Source organism: Pinus tabuliformis, chromosome 2_1, assembly GCF_031772625.1.
Source record: "Pinus tabuliformis cultivar Carrire ecotype Pingquan chromosome 2_1, CPIR1, whole genome shotgun sequence".
Lineage (NCBI taxonomy): Eukaryota > Viridiplantae > Streptophyta > Pinopsida > Pinales > Pinaceae > Pinus > Pinus tabuliformis.
In genome coordinates this window covers 434,736,974-434,743,978 of record NC_142299.1, presented here as the reverse complement: position 1 = coordinate 434,743,978, position 7,005 = coordinate 434,736,974, and the positions used below count along the sequence as shown (strand labels likewise).

General features: G+C 39.4%; 1 pseudogene; it reads right to left on the bottom strand.

The window, feature by feature from the left end:
* Nucleotides 1-257: 257 nt before the first annotated feature.
* On the bottom strand, nucleotides 258-2,931 carry LOC149200758 (disease resistance protein Roq1-like; annotated as a pseudogene).
* Nucleotides 2,932-7,005: the final 4,074 nt, after the last annotated feature.

Sequence of the window (7,005 nt, the reverse complement as noted above, 5' to 3'; positions counted from 1 at the left end):
TCAACAAATATTTCATCCTCAGATATTGATCATTGAGCATAAATGGTAGGTAGTGCATTAAGTTGGTCTTCTCATAGTTATTGGTCTGTTTATGTAGGGAAATTGTTATCTCTTTTGGTCTCCTTTTTGTGTCGGCATAGGCCGGTCGCGACGTCATGATCTTCGTGGTGGTTCTCAACTCGTTTTGAAAAGAACTTGTTATTTCTTTTGAAATCTTTTTTTATGGAAATGGTTGGATGCGACAATTTAGTCTCAATTTAGTTGTTTATGTATTGGTCATAGTAATTTTTCAAGGGAGCTTCTGCAAAGAGGAACACGCACCCAAGTGAAGATGTTGGAGGCTCGTCAAGTTGCCAACCCACTCTGGGAGCGTCTGCAGAGCGAAGCACTGGCCCAAGTGAAGACGTTGGAGGCCCCTCAAATTCCCAATCCAATCTGGAAGTGTCTGCAGGGTCTGCATAGCGGAGCATCCACCAAGGTGGAGACGTTGGAGACCCGTCAAATCCCCAATCGAGTCTGGGAGAGTTTGCATAGCGGAGCACCCTCCCAAGTGAAAACGTTGGAGACCTGTCAAGCTCCCAATCGAGTCCGGGAGCATCTGCAGAGCGGAGCACCCGCCAAAGTCAAGATATTGGAGGCCGATCAAATTCCCAACTGAGTCTGGGAGTGTTTGCAGCGCGGAGCACCCACTCAAATGAAAACTTTGCATGCTTATCAAGTTCCCAACCGAGTCTGGAAGCATCTGCAGAGAGAAGCACCCGCCTAAGTGAAAACGTCGGAGGCCCATCAAGTTTCCAATCGAACCTGGGAGTCTCTGCAAACGAGAGCATCCGGCCAAGTCAAGACTTTGGAGACCCGTCAAGTTCCCAACCGAGTCAGGCAGCCTCTGCAGAGAGAAGCACCCACCTAAGTCAAGCCTTTCAGAGAAAAAAGAAAAGATTACCTGGGATTCATGTTGCCACAGTGTTTGCAGCTGGCTCACCTTCTGTATATATAAAACTCGTAAAGTTTTTAGTGAAATCCAGGAAGGTAAGGACGAGTACGGGCAATTCTCCCAGCGGAGATATATTAGTTGTGGTACCTGCCCAGCCCGGAATAGGCGTTCAACAAAATAACCTTCAGCCGTAAGCAGCTTTAAGCTGCTTAGGTTAAAGCTGTCCCCAAAATCTACAAAATACTTACAGGAGATCGCGTAGAAAGATTATGAAGAAAGCGGTCAGTCAACCACCAAAGCCGAAGCTCAGGAGTTTCCTTTGCGAGATCTCTGCCAAGGTCTCTAACCTGGTCGTGCATTCTTATACAGTTTTCACTGTCGACCTCGACCACTCATCTGTTCTCTAGGTTACGAAGACCCAGCCATCCTTCCCAACCGGATCCGTCCAATATTCTGATGACGGTATCCCTGTGTTCTCCAATGAAAAAACAGGCAATGTCTAAGAATATCTGTTTTTCCTCTATCCAGGGCGTCATAACTAATTTTAAGTGTGCTTTGAATATCGCTGGGAAGTATTTTGGAGGTTTTGTGCAATTGCGCTCTCCAATATTCTAAATCATATTTTCCACAAAGAAGGGCTCCGAGCACTTTAAGAGATAAGGGCAACCCATTGCAGATATCCAAAAACTTTTCCACCACGTCCTCAAATCCCAACGCAGGACGGGGCTGACCAAAGGCATGGGAGCAAAAGAGTTCTTGCGAGTGCTCTCGATTTAGGCCTTTCAGCGTGTAAATAGAGGACTCTGCCATCCCTGAGCTTGTGAGCACGTCTTTATTGCGAGTTGTAATTAAAATTTAGCTTCCTGGATGAATAGTATCTTTAAGTGGGGAAAATAATGCATCTAGTTGATTAATATGATCAACATCGTCTAAAACTATGAGAGCCTGCTTAGAAAAAGAGATATGCCTTTTGAAGGCCCCCATACCTTCATCAATGTTGTTTATATGTACATTCGAGAGACTCAAACGGTTAAGGGAAAGCAAATTTCCTGATCTGACATCAGACAAGAAGCAAGATCGATCGTAATTTGACATCTCCCGATTGAATAATTCTTTGGCGAGTGTCGTTTTTCCAATTCCGCCAAGACCCGCAATTCCCACAATACTGGGCTTCCCGCTTTGCCGTTGCAGTGACACTGTGATGTCCACATCCTTTACTTTTTCAGACAGGCCAGTTGGATATTTAGCGACATTCAGAAGTGGTCTGCGAACTTTTTTCAGAACTTGTTCAACGATCTCATCAACGAGCAGTTCTTCGTCACTGAATAATATCCACAATAAATGTGTGTCTGTAAGGAACGCCTAAAAGATATCGATATGCTTATGAATCCACCAAATTAAAAGCTAAGAAGGGAGAAGCAGGGGCGCTCTTACCCATTACACGCCTTCAGGTCAATGCCGCTTGTGTCTGCTACAATAGAAAGGGCATTCCTCCATTTCTCAATAGTTTTCGAGTTATGCCGTGGCCTCTTTGTATTGGTTTGAGGATCTATTGTTGTCTTCTTTTCCAGCATGCACAGGGCTCGAGCATACGCTCCATTTTCGTCCTCTTTACACAGAAGGATACACCGGAGTATGCTCAGGGCTCGAGCATAAACTCCATCTTGGATCCGCGTCCACCGAAGCTCCCAAGGATTGACATGATAAAAGACGGGAATAATTGTTGAGCCCGACTCCAACATCAATACTAATTCGTTGAGACACCAACTATATTCAGCATATCTTGGAGAAAAAATTGCAACATGGACCGTGGCAGTTCGAATCGCCTCTTCGATTTGAGAAGTCACGCTATCTCCCTTTTCCAATTCTGGCTGGTCCAAAAATACTCTTAATCCATGTTCTTTCAGGCGATGGTAGATATGCTTGGCGAGGCCTTCCTTCACGTCAGGACCACGGTGATTTATGAATACATCAAAAACATAGCTGCAAGTAGCCATAGCTGGTGGAGGATGCCAAGCAAGTAGCGTCACCAACTGTTGTCAAGTTAATCATATCTGCCATTGGATATAGAATAACAGAGAAGCAATAACCAAAATGTGTTACAGATATTTTCGACTGAATGATCTCGCAACTCCAATGAAGTTACCAGCTGCACCTTTGCTACTCTGTCTGTGTATCAATACCTAGTTATTTAAAATATTGAATACTAGTGTATAGGGTTGCTTTCTGTAATTTTCAAGTCGCCATATTATCCTCTTCTTTCTTTTATTATTAAATTATTTTTGAATGAATTGGATGGAAATTGAACCGTGGAAACATGAACTTCCGACCACAGTTTATATTATTGCATCGTGTTTATTTTTTTCCACAGATGTTACCTATCCTTGTACATTAAAACCTTCAGCACACAAGAAACACTCGCCAACATAAAATATGTCTTATTTACACTTTTCTTTTCAGTAGCCTTATTTACACTTACATGCACAACAATGTCACAGTTACACATTTATTAAATTTTAGTTATTAAGTTTGGAATTTGGATTTTAAATTTAATTTTATCAGAATAGATGAATACATATGGCTATATATTTCCAGGTTTTTTTGGTATGAATTTGGTTTAAAAAGAAATTAAAAAATCAAAATGTTGGAGTGTTTGAATTCTTTTTATAATAGAAATAAATTCAGTACTATAAAAAAAATCCTTCAACCGAAAATCTTAAATCCTAAAATTTAACAGCTATAATTCAAATTTTCAAAAAATTCTACTAAATTTTATCATAATCTTACCAAAATTTCTATTATTTTTAAAACTAATTTCTATTAATTTCTAAACTAATTTGTAAAAAAATTTTCTACACTTATCAGATTCAATGATATTATTGCTGTTTCAATGATACTAGTGATGTACGTAAACATCAAACAATTATACGTGCGTTGATATTTCAATGTGTATTCGAATTAAAAAAACGCACGACCGATCATCCAAATAATCTTTTACCGTCAATGAAATCTGATAGTGTTGATTATCAGAGAGCAGAGAATCAAACACATAAACACAGTACATAATCTAGAACTTGGAATTTAATAACTTGTAATTTTATATGTTGATCGGTATTTATACAGGACAAAGAAAGTTCTGGAGATTGATTGAGACAGTGGCTTTTTCAGGAAGTTTTGCTCTGCATTAAATCATCTGTTGAATTCTGACTGCTCTAATAATGGTGGTAGTTGGAATTAGTTCCTTGCAAAGCTCCCCCTAATTGCCCATTGTAAATGAATTCTAGAACTTGCATTAAATCATCTGTCGAATTCTGACGGCCGTCAATAAATCCCATGCTATCGGGCCATAAATGAACGGCGGGTGTATATGTCCACCGTATACATCCGCCGTTCATTTATGGACCAATAGCATGAGAAATATATTGTTGATCGGATAAGCCAGCCGCAGGGAAATAGTGATCTGAGGGCGTCAGCAGCTTTGAATTCGTGGAGCGGTGCTCATTCCAAGAGAGTGTCGAACTGCGGTTTGCATGGACGTGCAGATTCAGAACAATGAACACTACCAAGTTTTGGCACTTATGACCCGTTCGCTACGCATTTGTAGATTGTTAGTGCAGTGGAATCGTGGAGGCACGATATATGGCTCCACTGATCAGGCCAATCAACGGTCAGGGCGGTAGTGGCAGAGCCGTGGTCTCGGGGCGCAACGGTGAGGTGTGGTGCAGCGGTGGACTGAGATCCACAGAGCCAGCGCTGGATGGTGGATCTGCATGCTGGTGGTGGCTTGATTGCATCTATCAATTGCAGTCGAAGTTGGGCAGGTCGATTGGCGGCAGCTTGCGCCGGGTGTGTGGCCGAATTTTGCTCTTAGATAAGCCATCGGAGGTCGTAGATCTGTTGCGAAATCGTGGTGTGGAGGTTGTTGTGGCAACATTTGGGGTTTACGAGTTGGCATCGGTGTGCGCACTGATCGAATTGATTAGATCTCTGTTTGCGCGTGGAGTCAGTTGACAAAGCAACGTGAAAAGGGCCGAGTTGGCGTAGGTGGACCGACCTGATCTAAGGTAGAGGGTCTGATTTGTCAACTGCGGCGGAAGCCGGGTAGTGGATCGAGGTCTGCTCCGATTTTGTAGTGGATCGAGGTCTGCTCCGATTTTGTTTTGAGGAGCAGAGAACTTGAGTGCACGGTCAGGGTGGTGACCGACTATGGAGAACCAGGGTTGGAATTTGGATTCTTTATTACTCGTCAAACAAATTTTTTTGACGTTTTGGGTCTTTATGTTACCCGTCAAGGAATGTTATATTTAAAATTTTGTCCTTCAATCATAATGTTTTGATAAAAAATTGTCCCGTCATTAATAAAGTTTTAATTAAAAGAATACTTTTCAATCACACAACTATGTTAATTTTTGTCACAGATTTATAATAAGAAAAGAAAAAAAACATAACCATAACTAAATGATTTGTTGAATCATGAAGGTTGTTTTACTCATAGATGGGATCCACAATTTCCATATCATCCAGATTCCACTTATGAGTTATTCTTCCAAATACATGATACAAAAATTATGGGTATATCTAGAAATCTATTTTACTCACGCCCAACTAATTGTTATTGCAATCATTCCTATTTCAATATTCTCAATTTGGATTTCTATTAGATAATTTAAATGTTGCAATTTCAGTGAAAACAAATGGATTTCTTTCACTAATATGAACCAATAAAACTTCCCAAAAATAAATTTCCATCTCAAAAACTTTGAAGTTGACCAAAACTATTTTTGACATTCCTCTCCACCATCATAATCACATGGAATTAACCTAAAAGCTGAATTTTTAATAAAACCAACACAATACATGAACTTAATTTATTTAAATATAAATAACATAAACTTAATTTATTTAAATAAAAACAAATATATTAATGTAAATTCCAAATATTACAACACTTAATTATTGATCATCAAATATTCACATATAACTTTAAATAATATGAACTTAATTTATTTCCATAAAAACAAATATTATGGCACAAATTCCAAATACCACATATTACAAGGCTTAATTATTGATAAGTCAATAAAATATATTACGAGTAAATACGTGCGATCAAATTCCAGAACTGCTGCCATGCATGTTTTCAGCGGTTTGAGAGGGTAGTAATGAAGTTTTCGTTAAAAAGTGAACCGTCAAAAATACGTTTTATAACTTTCAAAACCCATCGCAAAAAACGGTTTCTTTTAATTTTTAAACGTAAAATACGGTCAAAATACCTTATGACGGGCATTTTGCCTGTCAAATTCCAACCCTGTGGAGACCTTATGGAGGCGCAATCAAAAGAAAGGAGCTCTATCGTTGGGTATCTTAAGGAGCTCTATCGTTGGGTATCTTTGAAATCGTTTTTTCTCCTTTTGAATACTTTTTTCTTAAGGGGTTATAATATTTTTAAGCGGAAAGGTTTGGGGCGCATTTTAAAAGGGGGTCATTTTTTTAAGAAGGTTTCTATATCTTTAAAAAGGATTTGTTTTGTGCCCCCATCTGAAAGGGGTTGTATTAAGAGCACCATTTTTTTAAGATCGGGAGATAGATCCATTTTATTTCAATTTGTTAGAGATTGAATATTTTTTTTGAGATAGACATGTTAATATGAACAATTAGATGGCAGAAGCATACTTGAATGAGAGCAATAAGCTTGGCAGATCCAATTATTCTAATTGGAAATTTAAGTTGTAGACCCTGTTGGAGGGGCAAAACGCATGGGCGATTGCAAGCAGTGATGAGTTGAAGCCGACCATAGCTACAGATGGAACAACAACAACAATCCAGGACTCGGAAAAGAGGGAGAATAAAGAAAAAGTGCTCTTAAAATTGTTAGTGAAAGATTGTATTATCCCTCACATCCGAGAATGTAAATCAACAAATGACCTGTACGAGATCAAAAACACAAATCAACTGTTGTTTCTGAAAAGCAAGATTCTCTCCATTAAAATGGAGGAGAATGAATCAATGGTTGCATTCATTTCTCAAATCAAGAAGCCCAGAGATAACCTGGGTGACATAGGGGAGACAAT